This window comes from Rhynchophorus ferrugineus, unplaced genomic scaffold (genome assembly GCF_030347505.1).
Source record: "Rhynchophorus ferrugineus isolate W39M unplaced genomic scaffold, kcgeb_rfMv2 rfM2, whole genome shotgun sequence".
Lineage (NCBI taxonomy): Eukaryota > Metazoa > Arthropoda > Insecta > Coleoptera > Curculionidae > Rhynchophorus > Rhynchophorus ferrugineus.
In genome coordinates, this window is record NW_027472581.1 from 57,417,194 (window position 1) to 57,441,598 (window position 24,405).

The window sequence follows — 24,405 nt, forward strand, 5'->3', positions numbered from 1 at the left end:
CCAAGTAATATTCGGCATGCTAAGTACGTTGCCGATTGCCAAATTGCATTATCTCTTATAGTTTCCGAGATATGGACTATTGACATCTTGCAATATTGGCTCTGCTTCTAACTTGGGCCAGAATTGTAAAATGGTCTTATGAATTAGCGATTTCGTTGTAATTCACATTCCAAGTAATATTCGGCATGCTAATTACGTTGCCGATTGCCAAATTGCATTATCTCTTATAGTTTCCGAGATATGGACTATCGACATTTTACAATATTGGCTCTGCTTCTAACTAGGGTCAAAATTGTAAATTGGTCTTATGAATTAGCGATTTCGCTCCAGTTCACATTCCAAGTAATATTCGGCATGCTAATTACGTTGCCGATTGCCAGATTGCATTATCTCTTATAGTTTCCGAGATATGGACTATCGACCTCTTGCAATATTGGCTCTGCTTCTAACTTGAGCCAGAATTGTAAAATGGTCTTATGAATTAGCGATTTCGTTGTAATTCACATTCCAAGTAATATTCGGCATGCTAATTACGTTGCCGATTGCCAGATTGCATTATCTCTTATAGTTTCCGAGATATGGACTATCGACATCTTGCAATATTGGCTCTGCTTCTAACTTGGGCCAGAATTGTAAAATGGTCTTATGAATTAGCGATTTCGTTGTAATTCACATTCCAAGTAACATTCGGCATGCTAATTACACTGCCGATGGCCAAATTGCATTATCTCTTATAGTTTCCGAGATATGGACTATCGACATTTTACAATATTGGCTCTTCTTCTAACTTGGGTCAAAATTGTAAATTGGTCTTATGAATTAGCGATTTCGTTGTAATTCACATTCCAAGTAATATTCGGCATGTTAATTACGTTGTTGATTGCCAAATTGCATTATCTCTTATAGTTTCCGAGATATGGACTATCGACATTTTACAATATTGGCTCTGCTTCTAACTTGGGTAAAAATTGTAAAATGGTCTTATGAATTAGCAATTTCGCTCCAATTCACATTCCAAGTAATATTCGGCATGCTAATTACGTTGCCGATTGCCAAATTGCATTATCTCTTAGTTTCCGAGATATGGACTATCGACATCTTGCAATATTGGCTCTGCTTCTAACTTGGACCAGAATTGTAAAATGGTCTTATGAATTAGCGATTTCGTTGTAATTCACATTCCAAGTAATATTCGGCATGCTAATTACGTTGCCGATTGCCAAATTGCATTATCTGTCATAGTTTCCGAGATATGGACTATCGACATCTTGCAATATTGGCTCTGCTTCTAACTTGGGCCAGAATTGTAAAATGGTCTTATGAATTAGCGATTTCGTTGTAATTCACATTCCAAGTAATATTCGGCATGCTAATTACGTTGCCGATTGCCAAATTGCATTATCTCTTATAGTTTCCGAGATATGGACTATCGACATCTTGCAATATTGGCTCTGCTTCTAACTTGGGCCAGAATTGTAAAATGGTCTTATGAATTAGCGATTTCGTTGTAATTTACATTCCAAGTAATATTCGGTATGCTAATTACGTTGCCGATTGCCAAATTGCATTATCTCTTATAGTTTACGAGATATGGACTATCGACATTTTACAATATTGGCTCTGCTTCTAACTAGGGTCAAAATTGTAAAATGGTCTTATGAATTAGCAATTTCGCTCCAATTCACATTCCAAGTAATATTCGGCATGCTAATTACGTTGCCGATTGCCAGATTGCATTATCTCTTATAGTTTCCGAGATATGGACTATCGACATCTTGCAATATTGGCTCTGCTTCTAACTTGAGCCAGAATTGTAAAATGGTCTTATGAATTAGCGATTTCGTTGTAATTCACATTCCAAGTAATATTCGGCATGCAAATTACGTTGCCGATTGCCAAATTGCATTATCTCTTATAGTTTCCGAGATATGGACTATCGACATTTTACAATATTGGCTCTGCTTCTAACTTGGGTCAAAATTGTGAAATGGTCTTATGAATTAGCAATTTCGCTCCAATTCACATTTCAAGTAATATTCGGCATGCTAATTACGTTGCCGATTGCCAGATTGCATTATCTCTTATAGTTTCCGAGATATGGACTGTCGACATCTTGCAATATTGGCTCTGCTTCTAACTTGAGCCAGAATTGTAAAATGGTCTTATGAATTAGCGATTTCGTTGTAATTCCCTTTCCAAGTAATATTCGGCATGCTAATTACGTTGCCCATTGCCAAATTGCATTATCTCTTATAGTTTCCGAGATATGGACTATCGACATCTTGCAATATTGGCTCTGCTTCTAACTTGGGCCAGAATTGTAAAATGGTCTTATGAATTAGCGATTTCGCTCCAATTCACATTCCAAGTATTATTCGGCATGCTAATTACGTTGCCGATTGCCAAATTGCATTATCTCTTATAGTTTCCGAGATATGGACTATCGACATCTTGCAATATTGGCTCTGCTTCTAACTTGGGCCAGAATTGTAAAATGGTCTTATGAATTAGCGATTTCGTTGTAATTCACATTCCAAGTAATATTCGGCATGCTAATTACGTTGCCGATTGCCAAATTGCATTATCTCTTATAGTTTCCGAGATATGGACTATCGACATCTTGCAATATTGGCTCTGCTTCTAACTTGGGCCAGAATTGTAAAATGGTCTTATGAATTAGCGATTTCGTTGTAATTCACATTCCAAGTAATATTCGGCATGCTAATTTCACTGCCGATGGCCAAATTGCTTTATCTCTTATAGTTTCCGAGATATGGACTATCGACATTTTACAATATTGGCTTTTCTTCTAACTTGGGTCAAAATTGTAAATTGGTCTTATGAATTAGCGATTTCGCTCCAGTTCACATTCCAAGTAATATTCGGCATGTTAATTACGTTGCCGATTGCCAGATTGCATTATCTCTTATAGTTTCCGAGATATGGACTATCGACATTTTACAATATTGGCTCTGCTTCTAACTTGGGTAAAAATTGTAAAATGGTCTTATGAATTAGCAATTTCGCTCCAATTCACATTCCAAGTAATATTCGGCATGCTAATTACGTTGCCGATTGCCAAATTGCATTATCTCTTAGTTTCCGAGATATGGACTATCGACATCTTGCAATATTGGCTCTGCTTCTAACTTGGACCAGAATTGTAAAATGGTCTTATGAATTAGCGATTTCGTTGTAATTCACATTCCAAGTAATATTCGGCATGCTAATTACGTTGCCGATTGCCAAATTGCATTATCTGTCATAGTTTCCGAGATATGGACTATCGACATCTTGCAATATTGGCTCTGCTTCTAACTTGGGCCAGAATTGTAAAATGGTCTTATGAATTAGCGATTTCGTTGTAATTCACATTCCAAGTAATATTCGGCATGCTAATTACGTTGCCGATTTCCAAATTGCATTATCTCTTATAGTTTCCGAGATATGGACTATCGACATCTTGCAATATTGGCTCTGCTTCTAACTTGGGCCAGAATTGTAAAATGGTCTTATGAATTAGCGATTTCGTTGTAATTTACATTCCAAGTAATATTCGGTATGCTAATTACGTTGCCGATTGCCAAATTGCATTATCTCTTATAGTTTACGAGATATGGACTATCGACATTTTACAATATTGGCTCTGCTTCTAACTAGGGTCAAAATTGTAAAATGGTCTTATGAATTAGCAATTTCGCTCCAATTCACATTCCAAGTAATATTCGGCATGCTAATTACGTTGCCGATTGCCAGATTGCATTATCTCTTATAGTTTCCGAGATATGGACTGTCGACATCTTGCAATATTGGCTCTGCTTCTAACTTGAGCCAGAATTGTAAAATGGTCTTATGAATTAGCGATTTCGTTGTAATTCCCTTTCCAAGTAATATTCGGCATGCTAATTACGTTGCCCATTGCCAAATTGCATTATCTCTTATAGTTTCCGAGATATGGACTATCGACATCTTGCAATATTGGCTCTGCTTCTAACTTGGGCCAGAATTGTAAAATGGTCTTATGAATTAGCGATTTCGCTCCAATTCACATTCCAAGTATTATTCGGCATGCTAATTACGTTGCCGATTGCCAAATTGCATTATCTCTTATAGTTTCCGAGATATGGACTATCGACATCTTGCAATATTGGCTCTGCTTCTAACTTGGGCCAGAATTGTAAAATGGTCTTATGAATTAGCGATTTCGTTGTAATTCACATTCCAAGTAATATTCGGCATGCTAATTACGTTGCCGATTGCCAAATTGCATTTTCTCTTATAGTTTCCGAGATATGGACTATCGACATCTTGCAATATTGGCTCTGCTTCTAACTTGGGCCAGAATTGTAAAATGGTCTTATGAATTAGCGATTTCGTTGTAATTCACATTCCAAGTAATATTCGGCATGCTAATTTCACTGCCGATGGCCAAATTGCTTTATCTCTTATAGTTTCCGAGATATGGACTATCGACATTTTACAATATTGGCTTTTCTTCTAACTTGGGTCAAAATTGTAAATTGGTCTTATGAATTAGCGATTTCGCTCCAGTTCACATTCCAAGTAATATTCGGCATGCTAATTACGTTGCCGATTGCCAGATTGCATTATCTCTTATAGTTTCCGAGATATGGACTATCGACATCTTGCAATATTGGCTCTGCTTCTAACTTGAGCCAGAATTGTAAAATGGTCTTATGAATTAGCGATTTCGTTGTAATTCACATTCCAAGTAATATTCGGCATGCTAATTACGTTGCCGATTGCCAGATTGCATTATCTCTTATAGTCTCCGAGATATGGACTATCGACATCTTGCAATATTGGCTCTGCTTCTAACTTGGGCCAGAATTGTAAAATGGTCTTATGAATTAGCGATTTCGCTCCAATTCACATTCCAAGTAATATTCGGCATGCTAATTACGTTGCCGATTGCCAAATTGCATTATCTCTTATAGTTTCCGAGATATAGACTATCGACATCTTGCAATATTGGCTCTGCTTCTAACTTGGGACAGAATTGTAAAATGGTCTTATGAATTAGCGATTTCGTTGTAATTCACATTCCAAGTAATATTCGGCATGCTAATTACGTTGCCGATTGCCAAATTGCATTATCTCTTATAGTTTCCGAGATATAGACTATCGACATCTTGCAATATTGGCTCTGCTTCTAACTTGGGCCAGAATTGTAAAATGGTCTTATGAATTAGCGATTTCGTTGTAATTCACATTCCAAGTAATATTCGGCATGCTAATTACGTTGCCGATTGCCAAATTGCATTATCTCTTATAATTTCCGAGATATGGACTATCGACATTTTACAATATTGGCTCTGCTTCTAACTTGGGTCAAAATTGTAAAATGGTCTTATGAATTAGCAATTTCGCTCCAATTCACATTCCAAGTAATATTCGGCATGCTAATTACGTTGCCGATTGCCAGATTGCATTATCTCTTATAGTTTCCGAGATATGGACTATCGACATCTTGCAATATTGGCTCTGCTTCTAACTTGAGCCAGAATTGTAAAATGGTCTTATGAATTAGCTATTTCGTTGTAATTCACATTCCAAGTAATATTCGGCATGCTAATTACGTTGCCGATTGCCAAATTGCATTATTTCTTATAGTTTCCGAGATATGGACTATCGACATCTTGCAATATTGGCTCTGCTTCTAACTTGGGACAGAATTGTAAAATGGTCTTATGAATTAGCGATTTCGTTGTAATTCACATTCCAAGTAATATTCGGCATGCTAATTACGTTGCCGATTGCCAAATTGCATTATCTCTTATAGTTTCCGAGATATAGACTATCGACATCTTGCAATATTGGCTCTGCTTCTAACTTGGGCCAGAATTGTAAAATGGTCTTATGAATTAGCGATTTCGTTGTAATTCACATTCCAAGTAATATTCGGCATGCTAATTACGTTGCCGATTGCCAAATTGCATTATCTCTTATAATTTCCGAGATATGGACTATCGACATTTTACAATATTGGCTCTGCTTCTAACTTGGGTCAAAATTGTAAAATGGTCTTATGAATTAGCAATTTCGCTCCAATTCACATTCCAAGTAATATTCGGCATGCTAATTACGTTGCCGATTGCCAGATTGCATTATCTCTTATAGTTTCCGAGATATGGACTATCGACATCTTGCAATATTGGCTCTGCTTCTAACTTGAGCCAGAATTGTAAAATGGTCTTATGAATTAGCTATTTCGTTGTAATTCACATTCCAAGTAATATTCGGCATGCTAATTACGTTGCCGATTGCCAAATTGCATTATCTCTTATAGTTTCCGAGATATGGACTATCGACATTTTACAATATTGGCTCTTCTTCTAACTTGGGTCAAAATTGTAAAATGGTCTTATGAATTAGCGATTTCGCTCCAGTTCACATTCCAAGTAATATTCGGCATGCTAATTACGTTGCCGATTGCCAAATTGCATTATCTCTTATAGTTTCCGAGATATGGACTATCGACATCTTGCAATATTGGCTCTGCTTCTAACTTGGGCCAGAATTGTAAAATGGTCTTATGAATTAGCGATTTCGCTCCAATTCACATTCCAAGTAATATTCGGCATGCTAATTACGTTGCCGATTGCCAAATTGCATTATGTCTTATAGTTTCCGAGATATGGACTATCGACATCTTGCAATATTGGCTCTGCTTCTAACTTGGGCCAGAATTGTAAAATGGTCTTATGAATTAGCGATTTTGTTGTAATTCACATTCCAAGTAATATTCGGCATGCTAATTACGTTGCCGATTGCCAAATTACATTATCTCTTATAGTTTCCGAGATATGGACTATCGACATTTTACAATATTGGCTTTTCTTCTAACTTGGGTCAAAATTGTAAATTGGTCTTATGAATTAGCGATTTCGCTCCAGTTCACATTCCAAGTAATATTCGGCATGCTAATTACGTTGCCGATTGCCAGATTGCATTATCTCTTATAGTTTCCGAGATATGGACTATCGACCTCTTGCAATATTGGCTCTGCTTCTAACTTGAGCCAGAATTGTAAAATGGTCTTATGAATTAGCGATTTCGTTGTAATTCACATTCCAAGTAATATTCGGCATGCTAATTACGTTGCCGATTGCCAAATTGCATTATCTCTTATAATTTCCGAGATATGGACTATCGACATTTTACAATATTGGCTCTGCTTCTAACTTGGGTCAAAATTGTAAAATGGTCTTATGAATTAGCAATTTCGCTCCAATTCACATTCCAAGTAATATTCGGCATGCTAATTACGTTGCCGATTGCCAGATTGCATTATCTCTTATAGTTTCCTAGATATGGACTATCGACATCTTGCAATATTGGCTCTGCTTCTAACTTGAGCCAGAATTGTAAAATGGTCTTATGAATTAGAGATTTCGTTGTAATTCACATTCCAAGTAATATTCGGCATGCTAATTACGTTGCCGATTGCCAAATTGCATTATCTCTTATAGTTTCCGAGATATGGACTATCGACATCTTGCAATATTGGCTCTGCTTCTAACTTGGGCCAGAATTGTAAAATGGTCTTATGAATTAGCGATTTCGGCATGCTAATTACACTGCCGATGGCCAAATTGCATTATCTCTTATAGTTTCCGAGATATGGACTATCGACATTTTACAATATTGGCTCTTCTTCTAACTTGGGTCAAAATTGTAAATTGGTCTTATGAATTAGCGATTTCGTTGTAATTCACATTCCAAGTAATATTCGGCATGTTAATTACGTTGCCGATTGCCAAATTGCATTATCTCTTATAGTTTCCGAGATATGGACTATCGACATTTTACAATATTGGCTCTGCTTCTAACTTGGGTAAAAATTGTAAAATGGTCTTATGAATTAGCAATTTCGCTCCAATTCACATTCCAAGTAATATTCGGCATGCTAATTACGTTGCCGATTGCCAAATTGAATTATCTCTTAGTTTCCGAGATATGGACTATCGACATCTTGCAATATTGGCTCTGCTTCTAACTTGGACCAGAATTGTAAAATGGTCTTATGAATTAGCGATTTCGTTGTAATTCACATTCCAAGTAATATTCGGCATGCTAATTACGTTGCCGATTGCCAAATTGCATTATCTGTCATAGTTTCCGAGATATGGACTATCGACATCTTGCAATATTGGCTCTGCTTCTAACTTGGGCCAGAATTGTAAAATGGTCTTATGAATTAGCGATTTCGTTGTAATTCACATTCCAAGTAATATTCGGCATGCTAATTACGTTGCCGATTGCCAAATTGCATTATCTCTTATAGTTTCCGAGATATGGACTATCGACATCTTGCAATATTGGCTCTGCTTCTAACTTGGGCCAGAATTGTAAAATGGTCTTATGAATTAGCGATTTCGTTGTAATTTACATTCCAAGTAATATTCGGTATGCTAATTACGTTGCCGATTGCCAAATTGCATTATCTCTTATAGTTTCCGAGATATGGACTATCGACATTTTACAATATTGGCTCTGCTTCTAACTAGGGTCAAAATTGTAAAATGGTCTTATGAATTAGCAATTTCGCTCCAATTCACATTCCAAGTAATATTCGGCATGCTAATTACGTTGCCGATTGCCAGATTGCATTATCTCTTATAGTTTCCGAGATATGGACTATCGAGATCTTGCAATATTGGCTCTGCTTCTAACTTGAGCCAGAATTGTAAAATGGTCTTATGAATTAGCGATTTCGTTGTAATTCACATTCCAAGTAATATTCGGCATGCAAATTACGTTGCCGATTGCCAAATTGCATTATCTCTTATAGTTTCCGAGATATGGACTATCGACATTTTACAATATTGGCTCTGCTTCTAACTTGGGTCAAAATTGTGAAATGGTCTTATGAATTAGCAATTTCGCTCCAATTCACATTTCAAGTAATATTCGGCATGCTAATTACGTTGCCGATTGCCAGATTGCATTATCTCTTATAGTTTCCGAGATATGGACTATCGACATCTTGCAATATTGGCTCTGCTTCTAACTTGAGCCAGAATTGTAAAATGGTCTTATGAATTAGCGATTTCGTTGTAATTCCCTTTCCAAGTAATATTCGGCATGCTAATTACGTTGCCCATTGCCAAATTGCATTATCTCTTATAGTTTCCGAGATATGGACTATCGACATCTTGCAATATTGGCTCTGCTTCTAACTTGGGCCAGAATTGTAAAATGGTCTTATGAATTAGCGATTTCGCTCCAATTCACATTCCAAGTATTATTCGGCATGCTAATTACGTTGCCGATTGCCAAATTGCATTATCTCTTATAGTTTCCGAGATATGGACTATCGACATCTTGCAATATTGGCTCTGCTTCTAACTTGGGCCAGAATTGTAAAATGGTCTTATGAATTAGCGATTTCGCTCCAATTCACATTCCAAGTATTATTCGGCATGCTAATTACGTTGCCGATTGCCAAATTGCATTATCTCTTATAGTTTCCGAGATATGGACTATCGACATCTTGCAATTTCGGCTCTGCTTCTAACTTGGGCCAGAATTGTAAAATGGTCTTATGAATTAGCGATTTCGCTCCAATTCACATTCCAAGTAATATTCGGCATGCTAATTACGTTGCCAATTGCCAAATTGCATTATCTCTTATAGTTTCCGAGATATGGACTATCGACATCTTGCAATATTGGCTCTGCTTCTAACTTGGGCCAGAATTGTAAAATGGTCTTATGAATTAGCGATTTCGTTGTAATTCACATTCCAAGTAATATTCGGCATGCTAATTACGTTGCCGATTGCCAAATTGCATTATCTCTTATAGTTTCCGAGATATGGACTATCGACATTTTACAATATTGGCTCTTCTTCTAACTTGGGTCAAAATTGTAAAATGGCCTTATGAATTAGCGATTTCGCTCCAATTCACACTCCAAGTAATATTCGGCATGCTAATTACATTGCCGGTTGCGAAATTGCATTATCTCTTATAGTTTCCGAGATATGGACTATCGATAATTTACACCTTAGGCTCTGCTTCTAACTTGGGCCCAAATTGTAAAATGGTCTTATCTATTGGCGATTTCGTTCCAATTCACACTCCAAGTAATATTCGGCATGCTAATTACATTGCCGATTGCCAAATTGCATTATCTCTTATAGTTTCCGAGATATGGACTATCGATAATTTACACCTTAGGCTCTGCTTCTAACTTGGGCCCAAATTGTAAAATGGTCTTATCTATTCGCGATTTCGTTCCAATTCACATTCCAAGTAATATTCGGCATGCTAATTACATTGCCGGTTGCCAAATTGCATTATCTCTTATAGTTTCCGAGATATGGACTATCGATAATTTACACCTTAGGCTCTGCTTCTAACTTGGGCCCAAATTGTAAAATGGTCTTATCTATTGGCGATTTCGTTCCAATTCACATTCCAAGTAATATTCGGCATGCTAATTACATTGCCGGTTGCCAAATTGCATTATCTCTTATAGTTTCCGAGATATGGACTATCGATAACTTACACCTTAGGCTCTGCTTCTAACTGGGCCCAAATTGTAAAATGGTCTTATCTATTGGCGATTTCGTTCCAATTCACATTCCAAGTAATATTCGGCATGCTAATTACATTGCCGGTTGCCAAATTGCATTATCTCTTATAGTTTCCGAGATATGGACTATCGATAATTTACACCTTAGGCTCTGCTTCTAACTTGGGCCCAAATTGTAAAATGGTCTTATCTATTGGCGATTTCGTTCCAATTCATATTCCAAGTAATATTCGGCATGCTAATTACATTTCCGGTTGCCAAATTGAATTATCTCTTATAGTTTCCGAGATATGGACTATCGATAATTTACACCTTAGGCTCTGCTTCTAACTTGGGCCCAAATTGTAAAATGGTCTTACCTATTGGCGATTTCGTTCCAATTCACATTCCAAGTAATATTCGGCATGCTAATTACATTGCCGGTTGCCAAATTGCATTATCTCTTATAGTTTCCGAGATATGGACTATCGATAATTTACACCTTAGGCTCTGCTTCTAACTTGGGCCCAAATTGTAAAATGGTCTTATCTATTGGCGATTTCGTTCCAATTCACATTCCAAGTAATATTCGGCATGCTAATTACATTGCCGGTTGCCAAATTGCATTATCTCTTATAGTTTCCGAGATATGGACTATCGATAATTTACACCTTAGGCTCTGCTTCTAACTTGGGCCCAAATTGTAAAATGGTCTTATCTATGGCGATTTCGTCCCAATTCACATTCCAAGTGATATTCGGCATGCTAATTACATTGCCGGTTGCGAAATTGCATTATCTCTTATAGTTTCCGAGATATGGACTATCGATAATTTACACCTTAGGCTCTGCTTCTAACTTGGGCCCAAATTGTAAAATGGTCTTATCTATTGGCGATTTCGTTCCAATTCACATTCCAAGTAATATTCGGCATGCTAATTACATTGCCGGTTGCCAAATTGCATTATCTCTTATAGTTTCCGAGATATGGACTATTGATAATTTACACCTTAGGCTCTGCTTCTAACTTGGGCCCAAATTGTAAAATGGTCTTATCTATTGGCGATTTCGTTCCAATTCACATTCCAAGTAATATTCGGCATGCTAATTACATTGCCGGTTGCCAAATTGAATTATCTCTTATAGTTTCCGAGATATGGACTATCGATAATTTACACCTTAGGCTCTGCTTCTAACTTGGGCCCAAATTGTAAAATGGTCTTACCTATTGGCGATTTCGTTCCAATTCACATTCCAAGTAATATTCGGCATGCTAATTACATTGCCGGTTGCCAAATTGCATTATCTCTTATAGTTTCCGAGATATGGACTATCGATAATTTACACCTTAGGCTCTGCTTCTAACTTGGGCCCAAATTGTAAAATGGTCTTATCTATTGGCGATTTCGTTCCAATTCACATTCCAAGTAATATTCGGCATGCTAATTACATTGCCGGTTGCCAAATTGCATTATCTCTTATAGTTTCCGAGATATGGACTATCGATAATTTACACCTTAGGCTCTGCTTCTAACTTGGGCCCAAATTGTAAAATGGTCTTATCTATTGGCGATTTCGTCCCAATTCACATTCCAAGTGATATTCGGCATGCTAATTACATTGCCGTTTGCGAAATTGCATTATCTCTTATAGTTTTCGAGATATGGACTATCGATAATTTACACCTTAGGCTCTGCTTCTAACTTGGGCCCAAATTGTAAAATGGTCTTATCTATTGGCGATTTCGTTCCAATTCACATTCCAAGTAATATTCGGCATGCTAATTACATTGCCGGTTGCCAAATTGCATTATCTCTTATAGTTTCCGAGATATGGACTATCGATAATTTACACCTTAGGCTCTGCTTCTAACTTGGGCCCAAATTGTAAAATGGTCTTATCTATAGGCGATTTAGTTGCAATTCACATTCCAAGTAATATTCGGCATGCTAATTACATTGCCGGTTGCCAAATTGCATTATCTCTTATAGTTTCCGAGATATGGACTATCGATAATTTACACCTTAGGCTCTGCTTCTAACTTGGGCCCAAATTGTAAAATGGTCTTATCTATTGGCGATTTCGTTCCAATTCACATTCCAAGTAATATTCGGCATGCTAATTACATTGCCGGTTGCCAAATTGCATTATCTCTTATAGTTTCCGAGATATGGACTAACGATAATTTACACCTTAGGCTCTGCTTCTAACTTGGGCCCAAATTGTAAAATGGTCTTATCTATTGGCGATTTCGTTCCAATTCACATTCCAAGTAATATTCGGCATGCTAATTACATTGCCGGTTGCCAAATTGCATTATCTCTTATAGTTTCCGAGATATGGACTATCGATAATTTACACCTTAGGCTCTGCTTCTAACTTGGGCCCAAATTGTAAAATGGTCTTATCTATTGGCGATTTCGTTCCAATTCACATTCCAAGTAATATTCGGCATGCTAATTACATTGCCGGTTGCCAAATTGCATTATCTCTTATAGTTTCCGAGATATGGACTATCGATAATTTACACCTTAGGCTCTGCTTCTAACTTGGGCCCAAATTTTAAAATGGTCTTATCTATTGGCGATTTCGTCCCAATTCACATTCCAAGTGATATTCGGCATTCTAGTTACATTGCCGGTTGCGAAATTGCATTATCTCTTATAGTTTCCGAGATATGGACTATCCATAATTTACACCTCAGGCTCTGCTTCTAACTTGGGCACAAATTGTAAAATGGTCTTATCTATTGGCGATTTCGTTCCAATTCACATTCCAAGTAATATTCGGCATGCTAATTACATTGCCGGTTGCCAAATTGAATTATCTCTTATAGTTTCCGAGATATGGACTATCGATAATTTACACCTTAGGCTCTGCTTCTAACTTGGGCCCAAATTGTAAAATGGTCTTACCTATTGGCGATTTCGTTCCAATTCACATTCCAAGTAATATTCGGCATGCTAATTACATTGCCGGTTGCCAAATTGCATTATCTCTTATAGTTTCCGAGATATGGACTATCGATAATTTACACCTTAGGCTCTGCTTCTAACTTTGGCCCAAATTGTAAAATGGTCTTATCTATTGGCGATTTCGTTCCAATTCACATTCCAAGTAATATTCGGCATGCTAATTACATTGCCGGTTGCCAAATTGCATTATCTCTTATAGTGTCCGAGATATGGACTATCGATAATTTACACCTTAGGCTCTGCTTCTAACTTGGGCCCAAATTGTAAAATGGTCTTATCTATTGGCGATTTCGTCCCAATTCACATTCCAAGTGATATTCGGCATGCTAATTACATTGCCGGTTGCGAAATTGCATTATCTCTTATAGTTTCCGAGATATGGACTATCGATAACTTACACCTTAGGCTCTGCTTCTAACTTGGGCCCAAATTGTAAAATGGTCTTATCTATTGGCGATTTCGTTCCAATTCACATTCCAAGTAATATTCGGCATGCTAATTACATTGCCGGTTGCCAAATTGCATTATCTCTTATAGTTTCCGAGATATGGACTATCGATAATTTACACCTTAGGCTCTGCTTCTAACTTGGGCCCAAATTGTAAAATGGTCTTATCTATTGGCGATTTCGTTCCAATTCATATTCCAAGTAATATTCGGCATGCTAATTACATTTCCGGTTGCCAAATTGAATTATCTCTTATAGTTTCCGAGATATGGACTATCGATAATTTACACCTTAGGCTCTGCTTCTAACTTGGGCCCAAATTGTAAAATGGTCTTACCTATTGGCGATTTCGTTCCAATTCACATTCCAAGTAATATTCGGCATGCTAATTACATTGCCGGTTGCCAAATTGCATTATCTCTTATAGTTTCCGAGATATGGACTATCGATAATTTACACCTTAGGCTCTGCTTCTAACTTGGGCCCAAATTGTAAAATGGTCTTATCTATTGGCGATTTCGTTCCAATTCACATTCCAAGTAATATTCGGCATGCTAATTACATTGCCGGTTGCCAAATTGCATTATCTCTTATAGTTTCCGAGATATGGACTATCGATAATTTACACCTTAGGCTCTGCTTCTAACTTGGGCCCAAATTGTAAAATGGTCTTATCTATTGGCGATTTCGTCCCAATTCACATTCCAAGTGATATTCGGCATGCTAATTACATTGCCGGTTGCGAAATTGCATTATCTCTTATAGTTTCCGAGATATGGACTATCGATAATTTACACCTTAGGCTCTGCTTCTAACTTGGGCCCAAATTGTAAAATGGTCTTATCTATTGGCGATTTCGTTCCAATTCACATTCCAAGTAATATTCGGCATGCTAATTACATTGCCGGTTGCCAAATTGCATTATCTCTTATAGTTTCCGAGATATGGACTATCGATAATTTACACCTTAGGCTCTGCTTCTAACTTGGGCCCAAATTGTAAAATGGTCTTATCTATTGGCGATTTCGTTCCAATTCACATTCCAAGTAATATTCGGCATGCTAATTACATTGCCGGTTGCCAAATTGCATTATCTCTTATAGTTTCCGAGATATGGACTATCGATAACTTACACCTTAGGCTCTGCTTCTAACTTGGGCCCAAATTGTAAAATGGTCTTATCTATTGGCGATTTCGTTCCAATTCACATTCCAAGTAATATTCGGCATGCTAATTACATTGCCGGTTGCCAAATTGCATTATCTCTTATAGTTTCCGAGATATGGACTATCGATAATTTACACCTTAGGCTCTGCTTCTAACTTGGGCCCAAATTGTAAAATGGTCTTATCTATTGGCGATTTCGTTCCAATTCATATTCCAAGTAATATTCGGCATGCTAATTACATTTCCGGTTGCCAAATTGAATTATCTCTTATAGTTTCCGAGATATGGACTATCGATAATTTACACCTTAGGCTCTGCTTCTAACTTTGGCCCAAATTGTAAAATGGTCTTATCTATTGGCGATTTCGTTCCAATTCACATTCCAAGTAATATTCGGCATGCTAATTACATTGCCGGTTGCCAAATTGCATTATCTCTTATAGTGTCCGAGATATGGACTATCGATAATTTACACCTTAGGCTCTGCTTCTAACTTGGGCCCAAATTGTAAAATGGTCTTATCTATTGGCGATTTCGTCCCAATTCACATTCCAAGTGATATTCGGCATGCTAATTACATTGCCGGTTGCGAAATTGCATTATCTCTTATAGTTTCCGAGATATGGACTATCGATAACTTACACCTTAGGCTCTGCTTCTAACTTGGGCCCAAATTGTAAAATGGTCTTATCTATTGGCGATTTCGTTCCAATTCACATTCCAAGTAATATTCGGCATGCTAATTAAATTGCCGGTTGCCAAATTGCATTATCTCTTATAGTTTCCGAGATATGGACTATCGATAATTTACACCTTAGGCTCTGCTTCTAACTTGGGCCCAAATTGTAAAATGGTCTTATCTATTGGCGATTTCGTTCCAATTCATATTCCAAGTAATATTCGGCATGCTAATTACATTTCCGGTTGCCAAATTGAATTATCTCTTATAGTTTCCGAGATATGGACTATCGATAATTTACACCTTAGGCTCTGCTTCTAACTTGGGCCCAAATTGTAAAATGGTCTTACCTATTGGCGATTTCGTTCCAATTCACATTCCAAGTAATATTCGGCATGCTAATTACATTGCCGGTTGCCAAATTGCATTATCTCTTATAGTTTCCGAGATATGGACTATCGATAATTTACACCTTAGGCTCTGCTTCTAACTTGGGCCCAAATTGTAAAATGGTCTTATCTATTGGCGATTTCGTTCCAATTCACATTCCAAGTAATATTCGGCATGCTAATTACATTGCCGGTTGCCAAATTGCATTATCTCTTATAGTTTCCGAGATATGGACTATCGATAATTTACACCTTAGGCTCTGCTTCTAACTTGGGCCCAAATTGTAAAATGGTCTTATCTATTGGCGATTTCGTCCCAATTCACATTCCAAGTGATATTCGGCATGCTAATTACATTGCCGGTTGCGAAATTGCATTATCTCTTATAGTTTCCGAGATATGGACTATCGATAATTTACACCTTAGGCTCTGCTTCTAACTTGGGCCCAAATTGTAAAATGGTCTTATCTATTGGCGATTTCGTTCCAATTCACATTCCAAGTAATATTCGGCATGCTAATTACATTGCCGGTTGCCAAATTGCATTATCTCTTATAGTTTCCGAGATATGGACTATCGATAATTTACACCTTAGGCTCTGCTTCTAACTTGGGCCCAAATTGTAAAATGGTCTTATCTATTGGCGATTTCGTTCCAATTCACATTCCAAGTAATATTCGGCATGCTAATTACATTGCCGGTTGCCAAATTGCATTATCTCTTATAGTTTCCGAGATATGGACTATCGATAACTTACACCTTAGGCTCTGCTTCTAACTTGGGCCCAAATTGTAAAATGGTCTTATCTATTGGCGATTTCGTTCCAATTCACATTCCAAGTAATATTCGGCATGCTAATTACATTGCCGGTTGCCAAATTGCATTATCTCTTATAGTTTCCGAGATATGGACTATCGATAATTTACACCTTAGGCTCTGCTTCTAACTTGGGCCCAAATTGTAAAATGGTCTTATCTATTGGCGATTTCGTTCCAATTCATATTCCAAGTAATATTCGGCATGCTAATTACATTTCCGGTTGCCAAATTGAATTATCTCTTATAGTTTCCGAGATATGGACTATCGATAATTTACACCTTAGGCTCTGCTTCTAACTTGGGCCCAAATTGTAAAATGGTCTTACCTATTGGCGATTTCGTTCCAATTCACATGCCAAGTAATATTCGGCATGCTAATTACATTGCCGGTTGCCAAATTGCATTATCTCTTATAGTTTCCGAGATATGGACTATCGATAATTTACACCTTAGGCTCTGCTTCTAACTTGGGCCCACATTGTAAAATGGTCTTATCTATTGGCGATTTCGTTCCAATTCACATTCCAAGTAATATTCGGCATGCTAATTACATTGCCGGTTGCCAAATTGCATTATCTCTTATAGTTTCCGAGATATGGACTATCGATAATTTACACCTTAGGCTCTGCTTCTAACTTGGGCCCAAATTGTAAAATGGTCTTATCTATTGGCGATTTCGTCCCAATTCACATTCCAAGTGATATTCGGCATGCTAATTACATTTCCGGTTGCGAAATTGCATTATCTCTTATAGTTTCCGAGATATGGACTATCGATAATTTACACCTTAGGCTCTGCTTCTAACTTGGGCCCAAATTGTAAAATGGTCTTATCTATTGGCGATTTCGTTCCAATTCACATTCCAAGTAATATTCGGCATGCTAATTACATTGCCGGTTGCCAAATTGCATTATCTCTTATAGTTTCCGAGATATGGACTATCGATAATTTACACCTTAGGCTCTGCTTCTAACTTGGGCCCAAATTGTAAAATGGTCTTATCTATTGGCGATTTCGTTCCAATTCACATTCCAAGTAATATTCGGCATGCTAATTACATTGCCGGTTGCCAAATTGAATTATCTCTTATAGTTTCCGAGATATGGACTATCGATAATTTACACCTTAGGCTCTGCTTCTAACTTGGGCCCAAATTGTAAAATGGTCTTACCTATTGGCGATTTCGTTCCAATTCACATTCCAAGTAATATTCGGCATGCTAATTACATTGCCGGTTGCCAAATTGCATTATCTCTTATAGTTTCCGAGATATGGACTATCGATAATTTACACTTTAGGCTCTGCTTCTAACTTGGGCCCAAATTGTAAAATGGTCTTATCTATTGGCGATTTCGTTCCAATTCACATTCCAAGTAATATTCGGCATGCTAATTACATTGCCGGTTGCCAAATTGCATTATCTCTTATAGTTTCCGAGATATGGACTATCGATAATTTACACCTTAGGCTCTGCTTCTAACTTGGGCCCAAATTGTAAAATGGTCTTATCTATTGGCGATTTCGTCCCAATTCACATTCCAAGTGATATTCGGCATGCTAATTACATTGCCGGTTGCGAAATTGCATTATCTCTTATAGTTTTCGAGATATGGACTATCGATAATTTACACCTTAGGCTCTGCTTCTAACTTGGGCCCAAATTGTAAAATGGTCTTATCTATTGGCGATTTCGTTCCAATTCACATTCCAAGTAATATTCAGCATGCTAATTACATTGCCGGTTGCCAAATTGCATTATCTCTTATAGTTTCCGAGATATGGACTATCGATAATTTACACCTTAGGCTCTGCTTCTAACTTGGGCCCGAATTGTAAAATGGTCTTATCTATAGGCGATTTAGTTGCAATTCACATTCCAAGTAATATTCGGCATGCTAATTACATTGCCGGTTGCCAAATTGCATTATCTCTTATAGTTTCCGAGATATGGACTATCGATAATTTACACCTTAGGCTCTGCTTCTAACTTGGGCCCAAATTGTAAAATGGTCTTATCTATTGGCGATTTCGTTCCAATTCACATTCCAAGTAATATTCGGCATGCTAATTACATTGCCGGTTGCCAAATTGCATTATCTCTTATAGTTTCCGAGATATGGACTATCGATAATTTACACCTTAGGCTCTGCTTCTAACTTGGGCCCAAATTGTAAAATGGTCTTATCTATTGGCAATTTCGTTCCAATTCACATTCCAAGTAATATTCGGCATGCTAATTACATTGCCGGTTGCCAAATTGCATTATCTCTTATAGTTTCCGAGATATGGACTATCGATAATTTACACCTTAGGCTCTGCTTCTAACTTGGGCCCAAATTGTAAAATGGTCTTATCTATTGGCGATTTAGTTGCAATTCACATTCCAAGTAATATTCGGCATGCTAATTACATTGCCGGTTGCCAAATTGCATTATCTCTTATAGTTTCCGAGATATGGACTATCGATAATTTACACCTTAGGCTCTGCTTCTAACTTGGGCCCAAATTGTAAAATGGTCTTATCTATTGGCGATTTCGTTCCAATTCACATTCCAAGTAATATTCGGCATGCTAATTACATTGCCGGTTGCCAAATTGCATTATCTCTTATAGTTTCCGAGATATGGACTATCGATAATTTACACCTTAGGCTCTGCTTCTAACTTGGGCCCAAATTGTAAAATGGTCTTATCTATTGGCTATTTCGTTCCAATTCACATTCCAAGTAATATTCGGCATGCTAATTACATTGCCGGTTGCCAAATTGCATTATCTCTTATAGTTTCCGAGATATGGACTATCGATAATTTACACCTTAGGCTCTGCTTCTAACTTGGGCCCAAATTGTAAAATGGTCTTATCTATTGGCGATTTCGTTCCAATTCACACTCCAAGTAATATTCGGCATGCTAATTACATTGCCGGTTGCGAAATTGCATTATCTCTTATAGTTTCCGAGATATGGACTATCGATAATTTACACCTTAGGCTCTGCTTCTAACTTGGGCCCAAATTGCAAAATGGTCTTATCTATTGGCGATTTCGTTCCAATTCACATTCCAAGTAATATTCGGCATGCTAATTACATTGCCGGTTGCCAAATTGCATTATCTCTTATAGTTTCCGAGATATGGACTATCGATAATTTACACCTTAGGCTCTGCTTCTAACTTGGGCCCAAATTGTAAAATGGTCTTATCTATTGGCGATTTCGTTCCAATTCACATTCCAAGTAATATTCGGCATGCTAATTACATTGCCGGTTGCCAAATTGCATTATCTCTTATAGTTTCCGAGATATGGACTATCGATAATTTACACCTTAGGCTCTGCTTCTAACTTGGGCCCAAATTTTAAAATGGTCTTATCTATTGGCGATTTCGTCCCAATTCACATTCCAAGTGATATTCGGCATTCTAGTTACATTGCCGGTTGCGAAATTGCATTATCTCTTATAGTTTCCGAGATATGGACTATCCATAATTTACACCTTAGGCTCTGCTTCTAACTTGGGCACAAATTGTAAAATGGACTTATCTATTGGCGATTTCGTTCCAATTCACATTCCAAGTAATATTCGGCATGCTAATTACATTGCCGGTTGCCAAATTGAATTATCTCTTATAGTTTCCGAGATATGGACTATCGATAATTTACACCTTAGGCTCTGCTTCTAACTTGGGCCCAAATTGTAAAATGGTCTTACCTATTGGCGATTTCGTTCCAATTCACATTCCAAGTAATATTCGGCATGCTAATTACATTGCCGGTTGCCAAATTGCATTATCTCTTATAGTTTCCGAGATATGGACTATCGATAATTTACACCTTAGGCTCTGCTTCTAACTTTGGCCCAAATTGTAAAATGGTCTTATCTATTGGCGATTTCGTTCCAATTCACACTCCAAGTAATATTCGGCATGCTAATTACATTGCCGGTTGCCAAATTGCATTATCTCTTATAGTTTCCGAGATATGGACTATCGATAATTTACACCTTAGGCTCTGCTTCTAACTTGGGCCCAAATTGTAAAATGGTCTTATCTATTGGCGATTTAGTTGCAATTCACATTCCAAGTAATATTCGGCATGTTAATTACATTGCCGGTTGCCAAATTGCATTATCTCTTATAGTTTCCGAGATATGGACTATCGATAATTTACACCTTAGGCTCTGCTTCTAACTTGGGCCCAAATTGTAAAATGGTCTTATCTATTGGCGATTTCGTTCCAATTCACATTCCAAGTAATATTCGGCATGCTAATTACATTGCCGGTTGCCAAATTGCATTATCTCTTATAGTTTCCGGGATATGGACTATCGATAATTTGCACCTTAGGCTCTGCTTCTAACTTGGGCCCAAATTGTAAAATGGTCTTATCTATTGGCTATTCCGTCCCAATTCACATTCCAAGTAATATTCGGCATGCTAATTACATTGCCGGTTGCCAAATTGCATTATCTCTTATAGTTTCCGAGATATGGACTATCGATAATTTACACCTTAGGCTCTGCTTCTAACTTGGGCCCAAATTGTAAAATGGTCTTATCTATTGGCGATTTCGTTCCAATTCACACTCCAAGTAATATTCGGCATGCTAATTACATTGCCGGTTGCGAAATTGCATTATCTCTTATAGTTTCCGAGATATGGACTATCGATAATTTACACCTTAGGCTCTGCTTCTAACTTGGGCCCAAATTGTAAAATGGTCTTATCTATTGGCGATTTCGTTCCAATTCACATTCCAAGTAATATTCGGCATGCTAATTACTTTGCCGGTTGCCAAATTGCATTATCTCTTATAGTTTCCGAGATATGGACTATCGATAATTTACACCTTAGGCTCTGCTTCTAACTTGGGCCCAAATTGTAAAATGGTCTTATCTATTGGCGATTTCGTTCCAATTCACATTCCAAGTAATATTCGGCATGCTAATTACATTGCCGGTTGCCAAATTGCATTATCTCTTATAGTTTCCGAGATATGGACTATCGATAATTTACACCTTAGGCTCTGCTTCTAACTTGGGCCCAAATTGTAAAATGGTCTTATCTATTGGCGATTTCGTTCCAATTCACATTCCAAGTAATATTCGGCATGCTAATTACATTGCCGGTTGCCAAATTGCATTATCTCTTATAGTTTCCGAGATATGGACTATCGATAATTTACACCTTAGGCTCTGCTTCTAACTTGGGCCCAAATTTTAAAATGGTCTTATCTATTGGCGATTTCGTCCCAATTCACATTCCAAGTGATATTCGGCATTCTAGTTACATTGCCGGTTGCGAAATTGCATTATCTCTTATAGTTTCCGAGATATGGACTATCCATAATTTACACCTTAGGCTCTGCTTCTAACTTGGGCACAAATTGTAAAATGGTCTTATCTATTGGCGATTTCGTTCCAATTCACATTCCAAGTAATATTCGGCATGCTAATTACATTGCCGGTTGCCAAATTGAATTATCTCTTATAGTTTCCGAGATATGGACTATCGATAATTTACACCTTAGGCTCTGCTTCTAACTTGGGCCCAAATTGTAAAATGGTCTTACCTATTGGCGATTTCGTTCCAATTCACATTCCAAGTAATATTCGGCATGCTAATTACATTGCCGGTTGCCAAATTGCATTATCTCTTATAGTTTCCGAGATATGGACTATCGATAATTTACACCTTAGGCTCTGCTTCTAACTTGGGCCCAAATTGCAAAATGGTCTTATCTATTGGCGATTTCGTTCCAATTCACATTCCAAGTAATATTCGGCATGCTAATTACATTGCCGGTTGCCAAATTGCATTATCTCTTATAGTTTCCGAGATATGGACTATCGATAATTTACACCTTAGGCTCTGCTTCTAACTTGGGCCCAAATTGTAAAATGGTCTTATCTATTGGCGATTTCGTTCCAATTCACATTCCAAGTAATATTCGGCATGCTAATTACATTGCCGGTTGCCAAATTGCATTATCTCTTATAGTTTCCGAGATATGGACTATCGATAATTTACACCTTAGGCTCTGCTTCTAACTTGGGCCCAAATTTTAAAATGGTCTTATCTATTGGCGATTTCGTCCCAATTCACATTCCAAGTGATATTCGGCATTCTAGTTACATTGCCGGTTGCGAAATTGCATTATCTCTTATAGTTTCCGAGATATGGACTATCCATAATTTACACCTTAGGCTCTGCTTCTAACTTGGGCACAAATTGTAAAATGGACTTATCTATTGGCGATTTCGTTCCAATTCACATTCCAAGTAATATTCGGCATGCTAATTACATTGCCGGTTGCCAAATTGAATTATCTCTTATAGTTTCCGAGATATGGACTATCGATAATTTACACCTTAGGCTCTGCTTCTAACTTGGGCCCAAATTGTAAAATGGTCTTACCTATTGGCGATTTCGTTCCAATTCACATTCCAAGTAATATTCGGCATGCTAATTACATTGCCGGTTGCCAAATTGCATTATCTCTTATAGTTTCCGAGATATGGACTATCGATAATTTACACCTTAGGCTCTGCTTCTAACTTTGGCCCAAATTGTAAAATGGTCTTATCTATTGGCGATTTCGTTCCAATTCACACTCCAAGTAATATTCGGCATGCTAATTACATTGCCGGTTGCCAAATTGCATTATCTCTTATAGTTTCCGAGATATGGACTATCGATAATTTACACCTTAGGCTCTGCTTCTAACTTGGGCCCAAATTGTAAAATGGTCTTATCTATTGGCGATTTAGTTGCAATTCACATTCCAAGTAATATTCGGCATGTTAATTACATTGCCGGTTGCCAAATTGCATTATCTCTTATAGTTTCCGAGATATGGACTATCGATAATTTACACCTTAGGCTCTGCTTCTAACTTGGGCCCAAATTGTAAAATGGTCTTATCTATTGGCGATTTCGTTCCAATTCACATTCCAAGTAATATTCGGCATGCTAATTACATTGCCGGTTGCCAAATTGCATTATCTCTTATAGTTTCCGGGATATGGACTATCGATAATTTGCACCTTAGGCTCTGCTTCTAACTTGGGCCCAAATTGTAAAATGGTCTTATCTATTGGCTATTCCGTCCCAATTCACATTCCAAGTAATATTCGGCATGCTAATTACATTGCCGGTTGCCAAATTGCATTATCTCTTATAGTTTCCGAGATATGGACTATCGATAATTTACACCTTAGGCTCTGCTTCTAACTTGGGCCCAAATTGTAAAATGGTCTTATCTATTGGCGATTTCGTTCCAATTCACACTCCAAGTAATATTCGGCATGCTAATTACATTGCCGGTTGCGAAATTGCATTATCTCTTATAGTTTCCGAGATATGGACTATCGATAATTTACACCTTAGGCTCTGC